The sequence below is a fragment of the Orcinus orca genome, chromosome 2 (assembly GCF_937001465.1).
Source record: "Orcinus orca chromosome 2, mOrcOrc1.1, whole genome shotgun sequence".
Classification (NCBI taxonomy): Eukaryota; Metazoa; Chordata; class Mammalia; order Artiodactyla; family Delphinidae; genus Orcinus; species Orcinus orca.
Window position 1 is genome coordinate 143,361,900 of NC_064560.1, and position 19,868 is coordinate 143,381,767.

At 35.6% G+C, this 19,868-nt stretch overlaps 1 pseudogene; it reads left to right on the forward strand.

Annotated features, from left to right (window-relative positions):
• The first annotated feature begins 2,108 nt into the window (after positions 1–2,108).
• On the forward strand, positions 2,109–12,441 carry LOC101289715 (proteasome activator complex subunit 3-like; annotated as a pseudogene).
• Positions 12,442–19,868: the final 7,427 nt, after the last annotated feature.

The following is a 19,868-nucleotide window of genomic DNA, read 5'->3' on the forward strand; positions in this document are numbered from 1 at the left end:
TTATTGTTTGTTAGTTGTCTGCTCTGGTACATATCTACCCTCTTAACTATGCAACTGGAATATGTAGTGGGTTGGTTAATGGAAAAACTCAGTTAGGGGCTTCCCTGGTGGCGCAGTGGTTGGGGGTCCACCTGCCAATGCAGGGGACACAGGTTCGTGCCCCAGTTTGGGAGGATCCCACATGCCGCAGAGCGGCTGGGCCCGTGAGCCATGGCCCCTGAGCCTGCGTGTCCGGAGCCTGTGTTCCACAACGGGAGAGGCCACAGCAGTGAGAGGCTCGCGTACCGCGAAAAAAAAAAAATCAGTTAAAGAAGAGAATTATAAAAAATGAAGTATACAAGCACAATTTAATAATTTATTTAAACTTAAAACATAAACATATACTTGTCCATTGGTTGGTTGTTGGTTGTAGGAACTAGGCCTTTTCACCATAATGCACTTTCTACCACTACTAATTTCAGTTTCTTTAAAGTGAAGTGACAGGTTTTTGAACAAATCCAAGAGCAGGATCTTTAGAGATTTTTATGTTTTCCTCAGTTCTTCACTGTTTTCTCATCCATACCTAATTCCACTTTTAAAACTCAAGTGTTTCCAAAGCATTTCGCCTTTTTTCTCCTCTTGAACTATCAGTTAACCTAATTTTTAATGAATCACACAGCTACAATTAAAAGTGGCATGAACATTTTGGTGACACACCTGATTAACTCTTGGTGTGCCCACAACCCAGTGAGGAGATAAATGTGAGTCCAGCCACAGCACTGAATAGGAATAGGCCAGGTCCATAGGCATCAGTACTCTTCCGAGTGCTGGCGAAGAGATGGTTAAGTGGAGGCTGGCTAAGATAATTTCTATGTCCTAACAAGGAATGACAGGCATTGGCATTTGGACTCCAGAAGGTAGGAGGGAAGATTCTGAAGCAGGAATGCCTGGATGAGGTACTGCCATGGCCAGTAAAAGGGTACCATGATCAGAGAGTTTGTCCCAGCAAGGAGTGAAGGGGCACAGAAAACTTGTTTATTAAGCACTTCTCTTGTGCCCACCCCCTTACAGGCATTATTTCATAGAATCGTCACAGTGTCCCTCATTTTCAGATGAAGTCATTGAGCATATTCCCAAAACATGTAGATCTGGAATTAGGAAACTATTCTGTCAAATGTCAAAACCAGTCTGTTCAACCAGTATTTGTTGAATGTGGCTATGCTCACCAAGTGATTCTGATGCAGAAGGTTCATGAAAACACAATGTCACCTTCACAAGGAACTACCGAGATGGCCAGCCAGAAAGGGAGGAAGCACTGCTGAGTAGGGAATGGTGTGGTTTGAGAGGGCTGGAGTGATTTGCTGGAGCCAGCTCATACCACCTTGCAAGAGCCAATTGTTAAATCAAAGAAATTTTATGAGTTGCTTCTTAAATACAGTCATTATTTACAAAAAAACTTATATAAACCTGCAATTAAATACATTATACAATGAACAAAGGCAATAAACACTCAAAATTCATCACTTCTTAATTATGTTAATTTTTCCACATAATTATCTTCTATGTTCTTAAGGTTATTTGTGTCTATTGCATCTGTATGCGGGAGATGCTATATGCATTAGTTATCTGGTGTTGCAAAACAAATTACAGTGGCAGCTCAATTATGAAACCTGTCTGATGGTTTCAGGTATAAATCGATTATTTCTTTTCATCAGAGTTTTTCACTAGTCAGCTTTTCCTCCCTACTAACTGCACCACAGATTGTAGTTCTTAAGGATTTGTTGCAATTGGCTTTTCTAGTTAGAGCACTGGAATTAGTAACAGAGTATTAAAAATGCATTAAACAGGACAGTAATTTTCATTTACCCTTTGCATATTTCCATCTTGCACAGTATGCAACAGTTGTGTTTCATAACAGAATTCTTACTGAGCGGATACAATAGCTACCAGGGAAGCAGGACTAAGAATTCACAGTTGAAATGACACTGTTGTAATAATGTTTACTGAGTTTTGTTGAAATAGGGAATAATTTGTCTTAGAACATGCAATGCATATTTTCCTTTGGGGGGAAGAAATTGAGGAGTGATTTTTATAGTATTTTTTTATTAGCATAGTTAGTAATCATTGAAATGGCTATGATTGTCAAAGTAGGCAAAGAAAAAAGTTAAATCAATTATCTGACTCCTTTCTACATAATGAGATCAAGACTGTATTCACATTGATTTACTCTCCAGGATTAACTAAAAGCCCCAAAGCAGGTCTCTATGTATACCTGGATCGGAAAGCCACTTTCTCTTATAAGTGCAAGATAATTTCCTCATTAAAACTTCAAAAGAACAAGTTGTAGAATTATGTCTGGTCGAGAGATGTTTTTTCTCCTTGTGCACAAAATAATTTTCCATGTACTGTCAGAGGTTCAGTGATACTACAGTAACATGGAAATGATCAGGATTATTCCAGGGCTTTTCATTTTAGTCTTTCTTAAAAGAAAAAGTCTGCCAAATGTCAAGTACTGTTTCTGCTGCTAGGATGGCTTTGTAAAATTTTAACAAAATTATTTTCTCATAAATATAAACCCTGGACACACACAAACAAAAACTACCAGAGGGATTTGGAGAACAAAACAAAGTAGACACATTTTGGATGGCAGTTGAATCTCGGGGGAAAGGTTTGGTGAGTGACTAATGGTGGCTAATGACCGAAGAGAGAAAAAGTCCATCATCTTTCTGGCCTGAAAAGAGTGAGAGAAAATTTTGGGGACTCCTTGGCCCATGCAGAGTGAGAGGGGTTACTGATCAAAAACAAACAACAAACAAAAACCCTAAACTATGGTAGTCCCAAATTCTGTATATTAACTTTACCTGTCTCTGGCTGACCACAAGCCAAGCATGTGCAGACAGACTCAAAACACTGAGTATAAAAGGATTAATGAGTTGCCCCTCCACCATCACCACCAACGTAAAACAGATTTTGCCTTGAAAACAGTTTGAATATAACCAGGTTAATGGCTTGCTTAAATAAAAATGTGACAATCTTCACAAGAATATATCAGAATGCTGATTCTCCATTACATAATATTGACAATGTCAGTGTTACAACATAAAATCAATAGGCATACAAGAAAAAAAAATGACCCATTCTGAAGGAAAAATAATATCAACAGAGGCCAATGCAAGATGACTTGATGTTGAAATTATCAGAAAGCAGCTACTAAACTTACGCTTAATGAGGTAAAAAAAAAACCACAATAAGGAATGAAAAGACAAATTTCAGTAGAGGAACACAAAAAACAAAAGAGAACTGAGTGCACATTTTAGAACTGAAAGTTATAATATTTAAATTTAAAAATATCTGGCTGGAAAAATGGAGATATACATGCTGAACAACCACTATGGTGACCACCACAAAATAACTGCAAAGTGACTTCTAAATTTAAAAAAAAATTCTAGAAAACTCAAAACATAGAAAGAGAAGAACAACAACAACAACAAAAAAAACAAAGGGGGAGAATGCAGAAACCAAAAATGTCATTTCACACCATCCAACATACATTCTACAGTTTTTACTTTACATTTTATCACTATTCTCATCCTCCACTGGAATGTAACTTATGTGAAAGCAGGGATCTTTTTCTGTTTTAATGTATTTATTTATACATTTTTAAACTAATTTCAATTTTAGATTCTCTGAATACCTGACACATATTAGCTTCTTAACAACTATTGGTTGGATAAATGAATAAGTTCCAGATTTAATGTAATTTTTATCTATTAAGGTAGAACTAATAATCTAATGTGAGCCAAATATACCCATTTAAGATAATAAAGGAAAATCATTTATATTCTTCACCTGAGTGCTAAATTCAATTGCATGTTTTCTGAAGCTTCCTATTATTATAATCACATATTCTTAATTTTTGAATTGTAATATGATTTCTGGATAGTTGGCAGCTCAAGTTATCATTTTAAATCTTATTAAGAAAAGCCTGAGTAGAGATGAGTGACCCTCAGTGGAGTCTGGTAGAACTCAGATTAGCAAGGGTTCCAGATGCTTTATGCTGATACAAATGCTGTATGAATTTCCTAAGCTCGTTCAGTTGAGCTACACAGTTCTTGAGGGACCCTTGTTGTAATATTTTGACATTCTAACATGTGGTCCCAGAAGCAAAAATTCAATTGCAGGAGTATCTTAAGAAGTTGGGTAGGAGGGTTACTTTAAGTTGGTGATTTTGTGTGTATTCATAATTACTGGTTTTATTATTCTGACATTTGGAATTGATGCATATGTTTTACATTAAATAGTATAAGTATATAAAGTACTTTTCAAGGTATCTGTCACATTATTTGTCTTAAAATATAAGTAAATAGATAAATAGCACTAGATGAAGTTAAAACAGTGCTTTAATTACTTCAGACTAGCTTTATCTGTTTATGTGGACAAGCAAGCCTTAAGATTACCTCTGGGTTTGCTAAGGGTCTTGATTGGAGAGAGAGAGAGAAGACAGAGAGAGACAGACAGAGAGACACAGAGACAGAGACAGAGAGTTTGAGAGAGACAGACAGAGAGTTTGAGTGAAAATAGTTTCCAATATTTATTTCTACGTTCCAACAGATTACCACAGTGCAAGAACACATATGACTAAACTATTACAAGGTGTGCAGTCAAGCCACCAGCTGTAGCTTCTGTGTATCTGGAAAAATTAGAATAGATAGAGAATGAGAATGACCCAAGAGAAATGGATTATTCCTACAACCAATCATATATTAAGCAGTTCCCTGAAATGACTAGTTTTCACTTTTTAAAATAATTAATTTATTTATTTTGGGCTGTGTTGGGTCTTCGTTGCTGTGGGTGGGCTTTCTCTAGTTGCAGTGAGTGGGGGCTATTCTTCATTGCGGTGCGCAGGCTTCTCCTTGCGGTGGCCTCTCTTGCTGCGGAGCATGGGCTATAGGCGCGCGGGCTTCAGTAGTTGTGGCACATGGGCTTCAGTAGTTGTGGATCACGGGCTCTAGAGCTCAGGCTCAGTAGTTGTGGTGCACAGGCTTAGCTGCTCCACGGCATGTGGGATCTCCCCAGACCAGGGCTCGAGCCCATGTCCCCTGCACTGGCAGTCAGATTCTCTACCACTGTGCCACCAGGGAAGCCCTAGTTTTCACTTTTATGTAAGACAAATTTTAATAAGTTAAGAAATGGAGGAAACATCATGGGAGTTCAACCATCTCACTGGATCTTTACCAAAACCTTTGTGGGGGACCAGGGGACAAAAACAAAACAATAAAAGTCTATCACACATGGCCTACGTCTTAAGAAACTCAAATGAAAATTTTTACATTAAAAAATAAGAGACAACCATTCATTTAGTAAAGAAACATTAACAAGGCCACTTGGGAAGTTTCATTACACAAGTCAGAAATCTTCCTTAAAAAAATAAACTACTGGGCTTCCCTGGTGGCGCAGTGGTTGGGAGTCCGCCTGCCGATGCAGGGGACACGGGTTCATGCCCTGGTCCAGGAGGATCCCACATGCCGCGGAGCGGCTGGGCCCGTGAGCCATGGCCGCTGAGCCTGCGCGTCCGGAGCCTGTGCTCCGCAGTGGGAGAGGCCACAACGGTGAGATGCCTGCGTACCACAAAAAAAAAAAAAAAAAAAAAAAAAAAAGGAAAAAAAATAAACTACTTTAGTAAGTTAGTTCTGAAAAACTTATTCATTAATTTAAACATGGGTCTGGTGGAAACTGCTCATCTCTCTCAAAAGTTCAACTGTATGCCTCACTTGGGTACCAAAGAACTCACTTTCAGGATTGATCATTGGCATGGCCACCATGTGCTGCCTGCTATGGGCACGATGCTCAGCAAGGCACTTCCGCTGTTCTCCAAGGTGTCTCTGCAGGCTACTTGGGTTTCTGCAAAATCGGGTGGCTTGGTTACAATCACAGGAAGGCAGAAGGATATATCTTTTTTGTGACATTGCTTCAGAATCACATGGAATCATTTCTGCTGTACTTTCTTGGTTGAACTAGTTAGAAAATTCTGCCCAGTTTCAAGGGAAGAAGATATTATCAACCCCTAAAGACTCAGTAGCAAATGGGACTGTTAAAATTAAAGTAATTGATTCATATTTAACCCATTTATAGAAAAATATCCTAAAAAACAATTTCAATATATGTTTTCACCAGTTGATTTTACAAGGTATTTTATACTGACTATTGAAAAATTAGAATATTTAGTTCTCTTGATTTTCTATATTTAATTCAAATGTTAAAAGTAATTTTATCTTTGAGAATAGCTCTCAATTTTCTTCTCTATTTCATAGTGTACTATGAAACCCTAATTCAATAACAATTTCTGTCAGCATTTTATGCTAAAACTAAATCCAGATTATTCAAGTATCCATTTGATATGGTAAGTATTTAAAATTATACCAGATTCTTCTACCAGATAACATGCCTTGAGGCTTTCTTAACAGATTATAAATTCTGGAGCCAGCCTACTTGGGTTTAAATCCTTGCTCTACAATTTCCTGTCACCTTAGAAGCAACATTTTACCAGTCTCCTTCAGGTACTATCTATAAAATGGTGAGAGTGAAAATGGTACATCACTTATGATATTGGTCTGAGAATTAAATATTTTATCTAAATGTTTAGCATATGATCTGTCTTTTAAAAAGTATATATGTTACTTTTTTAATGATTTTTCTGCCCAGGACCGTTAGGACCATTTGTTCAGGTGATGCAAATGATTTTAGAGTTGGTCTTATCAAAAATAATTGTTAGCGATGTAAATACTAATTTTCTACAAAAATTAATTCTCTCAAAAGCAAATAAAAATGACATTTAAATTTTCCTTTTCTTAATGTTTGTTCTGTAACTTTCCTATATTAACTTGAAAGAGGAAAAGCATCACTTTATCCCATTGTTTCTGCCTCAAGAGCACTGACTTTCAGAGTACAGAAAAAAGATAACTGATTGCAGATTTTCTAGCGATTCATTTTACTGATTCAGCACACTTATTTGATAATAAGCACATATTTATTTTCTGTTTGCAAATTTTATAGTGCAGTTCTCTAAGTACTCTACATGAGACATCTCAATATAATAAATGGCTTTTAAGCAAGCACATCAAAGCACAACTGACTTTTTTCCTTGTATTTATTCATTTACTTATCCACTAGAGGGAAATAAAGCACCCGATACCTGTCCATGGTGCATTTCAATGGTTGGGTTACTAGACCTTATCAAGGCTCTTTACTATCGCATTATTCTAGTAGCTATGTTCTTCTCTCAGACTCAGAGTAAAGCCAAGAGATAATATTCCTTCAATTACATGGTTTTCAGTATGCTGATAACTTCTAATCTCAGCTAGATTGTTGATAACTAAAAAAAGAAAAATTAAATCCAGGGCATAGATTCACTTTACAAATGTCCATTTTGGATAATGAGGGAGACATCTCATATACTGTACTTTGAAATAGTCTCAATTATTTTAAACTAAACTAGTTTTATACGATTACTGATTTATATAAATTAGTCTAAAAAATATGAGAATAATAATTTCCAAGTATTTATAATTCTTTGTTAATTTATTTATTCTACACATCGTATTGTGTATTATGTTCAGATGACTCTGCTACCCGAATGCTGTGAGATAGGAGAAAAATAATATTAGCAAAATAATAACATAGTTTAGATAAAGGACCAAATTAGTAATAGCTTTTTTTCCTTACTTTTTTGTTTCTTAAAAGGAAAGATTGAAAAGGATTTAAATGATTCAGTGCATACCAGATAAGTCAGGCCTTAAGAAATTACTGTGCTGTCCTCAGTAAAACAAGGTTGAAAAATGTCATGACAATGGGAATGATTAAATCTCTTTTTCAGTTTTAGATGTGTAAGTTTAGAGTAGCACACAATCAAACAAATGAAAATAATTGGCAAATAAATATACCACGCTGGAGTGTATTTTGTAAAATCTATATTCCTTTTATAATATATGTTTATTATTGAAATTTTGAATGACATTATCACTTTTCAAATGACAATATCACTTCCACTTTACCAAATAACTTGACTTTTTGAATGTTGTAAGAATAATAATTCCTAAATCAATTAGAGGTACTCAAACATGTTGCTATGCTAATAGCAAATGTACATTTTCCTTTAATAAGTACACATACACTTAGATTTGAAATGTATTAATTCACTGTGCTGCTTCTCTTATCTAATCCACCAGCCCACTAGTTTCAGCTCAAATATATGTGCCCCAAATGGTTTATCATTTGTATTTGGAGATATATGTTGTTGTCACTTTTGTGTTACAAATGATGTCTTTTATACGAAATTCTACCATCACATAATATTACAAATATGACTTAAAACTGTTAGCAAGGATTTAATTTTAATCGCTTTGTCCATATTGCTATTATCTCCCTGCAGAATTATTGTTACTACAGTTAACAGTATAAGAATATTATTTCCAGAATGCTTCTGCTCATAAGTGTCACTTTGTGTGCTGATTAAAATAATTGTTTTTATCAGATTTCTAATATTTTAATTTTTCATTGTGATGTTTCAAACATAGAAAAAACAGCAGAAACAAATATTACATATACCTATCAGTTCATTATTATGATTAAACACACATATTACCTGTAGATGATTTTATTTCTCTTTTAGAAAAAAAACTTGCAGACATAGACTCTAAGTCCACATACTATTCTTTTCCTCTTTCTCATTCCCCAGAGTTAATCAAATTCCTGAAACTGGTGAATATCATTTCCATATTTCTTACTATTCTTTTATTGTGTATGTTTAATATATAATATACACATGACATACAGAATTGCTTTACTTTGCTTTGCTTCTTGAAATGTTACAAAGAAATGGACCCAAGAAGCTATCTTATGTAGGATTTTACATATCAGTGTTGAAGAAGTGAAATTGGTCAGTACTATTCTGTCCATGTATTTCCCTTTTTGGTGTTAGTAAAATAAAACTACACTAAAAATATATATTTGAGGTTCAGGTTCTGGATAAGATGTATATACACACTACCTGTGTGTCCTAATGAATACTGAGAACCCTCATAAGCAAATAGAACAGGCAGAATAGAACAGAAGATTAGAATCCAAAATACCATCAAAGCTGCAGTGAATCTAGTATTTTTTTCTCTTCTGATATCTCATGGTTTGAAACTTAAGCACCAGAATATGCCACTGGGGCACAAACAGAGAGAGCTCAAAGAGAAAGCCTCTAGTCTGGCTCAAGGAGTGTGAAAAGGAACCCATAACACTCAGAGAGAGTATATAATTTTATATCTTTTGTTTTCTTTCTTCCATTCCCCTTCACTCTAGCCCTTAAGCAATCCCATTGTGACAGCAGCAGCTGGCAGCAATAAGCTCCTGAAGGAGCCAAAATTCTAATGGAGAGGAGCCTTCTTTTTCCTTCTATGGAACTGTATTTCCAAAAGAATGGGTGGAAATCCATTTTTTTCTTTGTTTGGTTGGTTGGTTGGTTTTTTTCTCTGTCCTTGTTTTGCTTGGCTCTGCATGCAGGAGCAGTTTTGGGAGTGCCCAGCAAGGCAGAGTATATAAAACACCAGATTTCTGAATAGAGTTCCAGAGAGGAGCCCAAAGAAGGGACATTGTGGAGAGGAAAGTGCTGAGGAAGGAGATACACTAAGCTCTTTATGACTTTCTGGGCTCATCCTCAAACTCCACATGTGTGCATCTGATCCCATTCAGTACACCAAATACTTTGAGAATTGAACAGAGAGACCATCACCCAGGTCTGGATATTGACTGGTGCACACATGGAACAGTTCCGAATAGTGCAAAAAGGGTTGGAATCAGAATTGACTTTAAAACAGTAGCCCATGGAAGGCTATCAACGTTCGCCACAGGATTTAATCAAGACCCAGAGTCTCATTGTATAACATTTAATATGTCTAAAGTAAAATTCAGAAATCCTTGGAATTTGAAGAACCAGGAAAATCTCATTTCATATGGAAAAAAAAAATCAAGACACACCCATGATGAGATGCCACATATATTTGAATTATTTGGCAAAGACTTGAAAGAAACTATTAATTTCACAAAGCTCCAGAAAACAATTTAAAAGGCATTTGAAACCAAAAGGAAAATTTGTTTCAGCAAGGAAATATAAGGTACACATTACTTGGGGAAAAAAACACCTCACTATATACAGGGACTAATTGGCAGAATAGAGATAACAGAGGAAATAGTCAGTGAAATTGAAGATAAAGATACATTATCCAATCTGAACAACAGAGGGGAAAAAAAATAATGACAAGAACCTTATGTCATGTAACAAAATATTTATATTATTTGTGTCTTTGGAGTATCAGGAGAGGAGATAGAGCAAAGTGTAGAAAAAATTTTGAAAAAAATCACAGAAACTTCCCAAACTTGGTTCCAAGATATAAACTTACCAGTTGAAGAGCTTAGTGAATCCCAAATAGGGTAAATACAAAGGACTCCATGACCAGATACTACTGAAAATGAAAGATAAAGAAAAAAGTCTTTAAAAAATTCTTAGAGAAAACAAACAAACAGAAAACAAAAAAAAAACCACTGTCTATAGGGAACAATAATTTCAATGACTGCAGATTTCTCACTAGATACCATGGACTCCAGAAAGTAAGGGTACCACAGTGCTAAGTGCTGAAAGAAAAAAGCTTTAAAACCAAGTTTCAGTATTCAGGGCAAATATTATTTAAGGATAAATGTAAAATAAGAGCTTTCTCAGATGAAGCAAAACTAAAATAACTCATTGCAGCAGAACTGCTCTAAAAAAATTACTTAAAGGAATTTCTTCAAAAAGAGGATGTTATGGGTTGATGTGTCCCCCCCTCCCAAAAAAAGGTATATAGAAGCCCCCAGATTTCTTACAGAGAGAATCAAGTGAAAATGTGGTCATTGGGGTGGGCTGTAATCCAATGTGACTGCTGTCCTTACACAAAGAAGAATTTTGGACACAAAGACAAGGATAGAGGGAAGACAATGTGAAGACCCAGAGAGGCATGGAACAGATGTTTCCTTACAGACCTCAGAAGGACCAAACCCTACCAACAACTTGATCTTGGACATCTAGCAACTAGAACTGTGAAACAGTAAATTTCTGTTTTTGTAGGCCAACCACCAAGTTTATGGTACTTTGTTATGGCAGTCCTAGGAAACTAATACAAAGGGGAAATGATAACAGAAATTTGGAACATCGGAAATGAAGAAAAAAAGCAATTGCTTAAAAATGTTAGGAGTGACAGGGAGTATAATGACATTCTGAAATGATGGAAAATAGAGAATTTGTTGCCAGCACACCTGCCCTAAATGAATAGCTAAAGGAAGTTCTCTAAAAGAAGGAAACTTGGAACATCAGGAAGGAAGGAAGAACATGGAAATGGCAAATATGTGGGCAAATTCAGTTTCCTTCTCAAGTTTTATATTTGATGGCTGAAGTAAAAATTGGAACACTGATACATGTAAAGGGAGTAATTAAGATAATTATAGAGTGTGAGCAGGCAGCAGGCAGCAGGAGAGCAAGTGGGAGGAAGGAACTGAGGGTGGGACTCAGCAAGCTGTGTGTGAGCCAAGCGAGGGCAGCCACCTCCAGGGAGCACTGAGATTCCTCTAGTCCCTCTGACGCTACCCACCATTCAAAGGTTGATTCTTTCAGAGAGCAGATCACAATTGAGGCAGAAGACTTGGTGGAAAACATTTTCTCAAAGAAGTTGTTAGAACTTGACAGTTTTTTGAAAGGACCAATCCTAAACATATATAACCTAACTCAGATCCACTCAGACATGAGTCTGCTGGTCCCTGACTATTCTTCTCACCAATAGCCACAATGGACTGGAAGATCCCACTTCCAAGAAGCGAAGATTGGGTGAGTGTGGAGGCCTTCCAAGGAACCATGGTATTTGTGATGCCCAATGTGATGCTAAAAAGCAACCAGGAGTTAGTGGAGAGTTTTGAGACAGTGAAACATGAGATCTGGCCGCTGATCCTGAAATGAAGCACCATAAAAATGTGGGTACAACTCCTAATTCCTGTGTTAGAAGATGGGAACAACTTCGGGGTGTCCATTTAGGAGAAGACAATTGCAGAGCTAAGAATGTTGAGACCTGCATCTCATCTGGATCAGATTTCTAGATATTATGTTACAAGAGCCAAATTGGTTTCCAAAATAGCTAAATATCCCCATGTGGAGGACTTTCCTGCACCCTGACAGGTATTGATGAGAAAGAACATAACAGCTTTTAGCTCATCATATCAGAGCTAAAGAATCAATATGTCATTCTACATGACATGATCCTGAAAAATATCAAAAAGATCAAATGCAGAGACACTGTGCAGAGGCCAGGGCCAGGGGACTCTGTGAGTCTGGCTCAAGACCCACATCACCTTAGTTTGTTACATGACTATGGTGATGGGGAAACTGGCTGGAAATAGTAATCACACTTCTCTGTGTTTTTAGTTAGAGTTTAATGAAACTGTCATGTAGTTCTGTGACAGACTTACCTCTTTTTTACAGGCCTTCTATTTCCTTCCCCAATACCTCATAATAAAATAAAATCATTAAACCTGTCCTAATTTCTGGAGAACTCCAGGTTTGTGTGCCCAATATGTTAGCACAAGAATACATATGCTTTCTCTCTTCCACTTTTCCTTCCTTTAGGAGAGACAAGCTAATATCTTGGGCTTCGTGTTTTCTTCCTTTTGATGGTTAGTTGGTTAGGAACTGAGGGAACTAGAAGAAAATGCTAGGTATTTTTTAAAAATTGGAGTCAAGTGGATCAGCTCTTCTCTTCCTGAGGAAAGATTAGTGTCTCTTGCCACTGTGGGACATTGGATCCTGCCTACCACAGTTGCCCTGATGATGACTTAGGGTTTCCCATCTACATACATTCCACTTTGAACCTGAACCTGAGCATGACAAAAAACACCTTGGACCTTCAGCCAAATCCCTAGCTCCTTCAGATGTTTTTATAACTAGGATTTTTACATGCACATATATCCATAATACACCTACACATAGTCATGCACACACATGCCTTCCTACTCTGTTAGCTGTCATCTCCTCCCCCCTGCTCTGGTAAATTGGAGTGGGGGGTGTCTGCAGCTGTGAAGGTCAGCTGCTGCCGTTGTTGCTGCTCCTTTTGGGCTTTCTTTTTGGAATTTTACTTCTAGGGAAAGCAGTCACTTGTGTGCATATGTGTAAATGCCCACACGGACATGTACATATTCTGTGTATATAGAAATCTGTCAGGCAAGTCAAAACCATAGAAAAGTTGCTTTTATATCTCAAATCTTCCAGAGATATCAGTTGTTACAGCTTTTGTACTAACCCATAACACCCCCAGTTTTTTATTCTACCACTACTGGAGAGTCAATATCTGCTGTCAATCTGCTGGTGACTCTCTCAGTGTCTATTTCTGACTTTTATTCTTTCTTTGTCTCTGTCTTCCAACCCCCAATCATATTTCCACCTGAATGCATCTTTTTTTTTTTACTCCCAGTATGGTGTAGAGAAGGAGTCAGGATGCTGTTTTCCCATGAAGAGTATTCAGTAACAAAGCAATTGCATTTTAGTTGTGCCCCTACCCACTCTCCAGACCCCTTCCAGCTAAAACCCTTCCCTCCTCTTACCATGTGTCTCTCAATTTCTTTTTTGTTTGTTGGCTTGTTCCACTGCCCCTCCTCCTCACCCTACCACCTTTGGATTGTAATGTAAAATTATTTTACCATGTCAAGAAATTATCAAAATTACAGGTACTTTTACTTCTTTCTTAAAAAAAAAGATAATTATATTATAAAGCAAAATAAACCAAAACAAGCAGCAAAATGGTAATAAAAAGGTAAGTGCAGAAATAAATGAAACAGAAAAGCAAAAAGGAAAATTAAAAACCTACTTTTTGAAATGATCAATAAAATTAATAAACCTCAAATATTGACAAAGAAGTAGAGAAAAGACACAAATTACCAGTGTCAGGAATAGAACCAAATGGGATATCACTAAAGACCTTGTAGATGTCAAAAGGATAATAAGGGAACACTAGAAACAACTTGATGCTCATAACTTTAGCTTTTGGTGTAGTAGACCAATTCCTTGGAAAGCACAACCTTCCACAACTCATCTAATATGAAATAATAATTTTGGTAGCTTCATAACTATTAAGGAAATTGAATTCACTCATTAAAACTCCCCCAAATAAATCTCTAGGCCCAAGAATTCTACCAAATTTATAAAGAAGAATGAATATTGAATCTAGACAATTTCTTCCACAAAATATGAGGGAAACATTTCAACTCATTTTATGAGGCCATCATTACCCTGATACCAAAATCAGAGATATTACCAAAAAAGGGAACTATAGACCAATATCCCTCATGAATATAGATGCAAAAATTAACAAAATATTTGCAAATATAATTCAGCAATATATAAAAAGAAATATATACCATTACCAAATTTATTTATTCCATGGATACTAGGCTAGTTCATTATTTGAAGATCAATCACTAAACTCCACCATATTAATAGGCTAAAAAAAAAAAGTCACAGAGCATATTTCATTGAGAAAATTCAATACCCATTCATGATAATAACTGAGTAGACTTAGAGGGAGGATTCTGATTTGATAAAGGGCTTATACAAGCAAACCTCATTTTATTGTGCTTCACGGTATTGCATTTTTTACAAATTGAAGGTTTGTGGCAACTTGCATCCAGAAAGTTATTGGTGCCATTTTCCCAACATTTTCATGTCTCTGTGTCACATTTTGGTAATTCTTGAAGAATTAGACATGGAGCCTGAAGTTGTGACTGAATTGCTGCAATCTCATGATAGAACTTTAATGGATAAGAGTTTCTTCTTAGGGATGAACAAAGAAAGTGGTTTCTTGATCAGGAATCTACTCATGGTGAAGATGCTGTGAAGATTGTTGAAATGACAACAAAGGATTTAGAATATTACTTAAACTTAGTTGATAAAGCAACAGCAGAGTTTGAGAGGATTGACTCTGATTTTGAAAGAAATTCAACTATGGGTAAAATGTTATCAAATATTTCCAAGCTATGCCTGTATTAAAACAGTACAGCAAGTATCACACCTAAAAATTAGTAATTTTCCCCTTGAGGTTGGGAACATGGCAAGAATTTCTGTTCTTCACATTCGTTTTTAGCATAGTACTGCAATTTCTAGCCAATGGAATAAGGCAAAAAGGAATGACTGAGTGAATGAAATAAAAGGTAAGCAGATTAGAAAGGAAGAAAAGAAACTTATTTACAGACAACATAGTTTTCCATGGAGAAAATACCAAGGAAACTAAGAAACAAGAATAACAACAACAGCAAAAAGAACTTCTAGTACTAAGTGAGTTCAGTATGGTCACAAGATACAAAATAAACAAACAAAATCTATTGTATTTCTACATAGGAGCAGTGAACTCTTGGACAAAAAAATAAAAAGGTTACCACACCATTTACAGTTGTTCTAAAAATGAAATACTTAGATGTAAATCTAACAAAACATGTAAAGGACTAGTATGCTTAAAACTACAAAATCATAACTAAAGAAATAAAAGATTTACGTAAATTATGCTGTATTTAAATAGAACATACAGTTTTCATGGATTGAAAGATTCAACAAAGTAAAGATACAATTCTATCCAAATTGATATATAGATTTAATTCAATTCCTATAAAAATCCTAGAAGATTCATTATAGAGATAGGCATGATGTCCTAAAATTTATGGGGAAAGGCAAAGGAAATGGAAACTTAAAATAGCTGAAACAATTTTTAAAAAGAAGAAAATGAATGGATCAGCATACCTAGAATTAAGGTTTACTATATAACTGTGGTTATCAGTTGCCATTGGCTGAATATTGCCAGAATTGATCAATGGAACAGAATAGAGACTCTAGAAATAACCCCTCACAAATATCTGCAAATGAATAGAGAAGGAGCAAAATCAACTGAATGATGGAAGGATAGACTTCAAGAAATTGTGCTGGAGCAATAAGACTCCCATAGTCCCCCCTGCCCTCCAAAAGTCTTAACCTAAATGTCACATTTGATACAAAAATTAGCTCATAACACAATACTATGCAAAATACAATACTATAAAAAAAAACTATAAAGCTTTTAGGAAAAAAATAGGTGATAATCGTCAGCACCTAAGAAGGGTACATTAAGCATTCTTAGACTTAACAATAGAACAGGATCCATAAAAGAAAAAAAAATATATAAATCATACTTAATAAAAATTAAAATTTTTGCCCTGTGAAAGGTTTAGTTAAGAGGATGAAAAGAGAAGTTCTGACTGGGAAAGAACATTTGCAAGCCACTTATCAGACAAAGTAGTAGTACCCCAAATATATAAATATATAAAAGAACTCTCAATCTTATAAGAAAAAGGACAAAAGACATAAACTGACATTTCACTGAAAAGGCTAGTTAGGTAGGAAAATCTAATCTAATAGGAAAATAAGCATACGAAACACCATTCAACATCTTCAGCCATTAGGGAAATGCAAATTAAACTGTAATGAATTATAAATACATGTTTAGTAGAATACCTATAATCAAAAGTAATGACAACACTAAAGGCTGGCAAGGATGTGGAGAAACTGGGTTGCTCACACATTGCTGGAAGGAATATAAAATGGTTCAGTTGCTCTGTAAAGCAGATTGACAATTTCTTAAAAACCTAAACAAGCAATTACCATCTGAACCAGCTATTGCACTCCTGGGCATTTATCCCAGAGAAATGAAAATTTATGTTCACACTAAAACCTGGGAATGGATGTTTGTTCAAAGCAGCTTTGTTTGTAATAGCCAAACCAGGAAACAACCCAAATGTCACTTACGGGTGAATGGTTAAACAAACTGTGGTATATACCTATCATGGAATACTACTCAATGATAAAAAGGAGTAACAATGATAGCAACACCTTGAATGAATCTCCAGAATATCATGTTGCGTGAAAAAAAACCGAATCCCCAAATGTTACATGCTATATGATTCCTTTTATGTTGCATTATCACTTTATTATTATGTAATGGAGAAGATTAGTGGTTGTCAGGGGACAAGAACAAGGATACAAGCAGTAGGTGCAGTTATAAAAGGACATGAGAGATTCTTGCAGTAATAGAATTGTTCTATATCTTGACTATATCAATGCACATATTCTGGTTGTGATATACTATAATTTTGCAAGATATTACCATAAGGATATGAGGTAAAGTGTACACATGGTGTCTCTGTACTACTTCTTGCAATTTCTTGTGAATCTATAATTATCTCAAATAAAAATTGTTAAAAATAATAATTTTGCTCACTATACTCAACAAAATAAAAGTCTAAGATTTAGAATTTCAATGGAGAAATGGAAATGGAAACATTACAGATTTAAAAAATAGAAATTGTAGACCTGAAAAAAAAACAATAAGTAATATTAACCAGTAAGTTGATAGGTTTAACAACATAACAGACAGAGATGATGAGAGAATTAGTAAGAGGTTGAGTAAAATAGCCAAAGTGACACTTGGAGAAATCACAGGATAGAAGAGACAGATGTGCAAATAGGAAGTAAAGAAGATAGAGTAAGAAATCCTCACATATATTTAACTGGAACCCTAGAGGAACTAGTAAGGAATAATGGAGCAGAAGTAATATTAGAAATGATGATGAATAAAAAAATCTCCAAATCTGATAAAATATATCAAGCTACAGATTTAAAACTCTTTAAATTGAAAGATGGAATTATAAAAAGTCATCTACATTATAGGAGATCATAGTTTAACAAAAAGACAGAGAAAAAATCTCAAAACAACTACAAGAAAAAACAAAGTTTACGTTCAAAAAAGTAATGAGTAGAACTGATCATTTTGTTTCTCAACAGAAACAATTCAAATAACTATAAAAAATGAAACAAAACCTATCAATAGTAAGTAAATATATTAAGAATGAAATTTAAATTGTCATTTTCAGACATTAAAAATAAGGGAATTGCTACCAGCACACCTGCAGCAAAAAAGAAATTCTGTCTATATGCCAGACAGAAGAAGAATAATTTAAACTAGAGGGTCAGAGATACAGGAAGTATTGATATTTAAAAGCAAGAACAATTTCATGTATGTGAATAAATCCCTACATTAATTTAAATTTAAATGTGTAACAATGATTTTATGTAACAATATAGTAATATTTATAATTATAAAATCATTATTTTGGTAGATATACAAATACATGCTACTACTTATATAGTTGAATTATGTCCTCTCAAAATTCATGCATTGAGGTCCTAACCCCCAGTTCCTCAGGAGTGACCCTATTTGGAAATAGGATTGCTGTGTATGCAATTAATAAAGATGAGGTTATACTGGAGTTAGATGGGCCCATAATCTAATATGACTAGTGTCCTTGTAATTAGAATGTCATGTGAAGATGAAGGCACAGATTGGGGTGATGCAGCAGAAACCAAGGAGCACCAAAGATTGCCAGCAAACCACTAGAAGCTATGAGAGAGACATGTTTGAGCTGACAACATCTCACTTCAACTACTCTTGTTTTTTTCCCTTGTGACACTTCTGCATCTCTCAGAGTTCCTCAGGATGCACACAGATGCAACTCAGAAGTGTGAGGATTTAACACCCCAGAGAAAACCCTCACGTTTGGGGAAGAGTGGTGGACTGAACAGCTGAGTAAAATGCTCCCACCTCCTATCCTTTAGGTTGAGAATGATGGCAGGCATTTGGACTCTTGTCCAGTATTCCTAATGGAATCAAGCACTGTTGCCCAAAGCAACAATTTTGGTAATGTAAACCTAAATTGGCTTTTCCTCTTCTGCATCTTCAAATAAACTACAACTCTATAAGTCCTTGGCACAGGTTTTACATTTGTAGAAACCTAAGATAAGTCAGTACTAGAATCTGTAGATCTTTCTTTTGTTCTTGAAGAAATGCTGCAAAATACACAGCATACCCTTAACTTCAGGAAGTGCTAGTTCAACAAAGACCCTCTCTGCACACAAGTGGAAAATACTTAATACTGCTAGCTTTGATATAGCAACCTTTTTTGAAATTGAACTACTTTTAAAGCTACCTTTTTAAGGACAGATTTTTCTTATGAGGTAACAAACGTGATTGTAATTAAATGCGTGCACCAAAAAGAATATTGCGGCTACATGTATATGGATAACACAGTATGATTTACAAATCTTTAAAACTAGAATCCTAAGATCATCAGTAAAGTGTCCACCTAACTTGGTAATTTTATACCAGAAAAAAAATCCATGTTTAAATTCATATCAATAAGCCAACATATAGAATATTGTGTAGGTGATTTTCCCCAACCTTTGTTGCAACACTCCCAAATAGGTATTATTCCCATCTTATAGGTGATATAATGGCCTCAAAGGCATTAAGTAATTTTTCTGGCAAGTGGCAAAGCCATTAGTTTGTCACTGTTTTCACAGTCTCAAACTGTACACTCTTTCAGCTATGCATGGTCTTACAAATAAATCTCTGTATCTGTATTGCAAACTTGGCTTCCATTCCCTGTGGTCCAGGTCTCTTTCAGGACTGAAGATTTCTCTGAGCTTATTTACTGGTAGTAGTGTTTTCCTCCATTTACTTAGGGATTTATTTAGGTTTTATTTTATCTCCTATAACCAATAACTCCAGCTGTGAATCTCCACTCTTCTGTATTTTCCATATCTGTGCACTACATAGTAGGTTTGAAACCTCAGTGTTGACAAATTAAATATCATTGCTTTTGCAGCTCAGGAGAGCCTTTGGTGTTCAGCTCCTTGAAGCAGTTTAGTGCATCCACCCACTGCCTCTCCGCATGAGATGTTTGTTGTAATGGGCTGA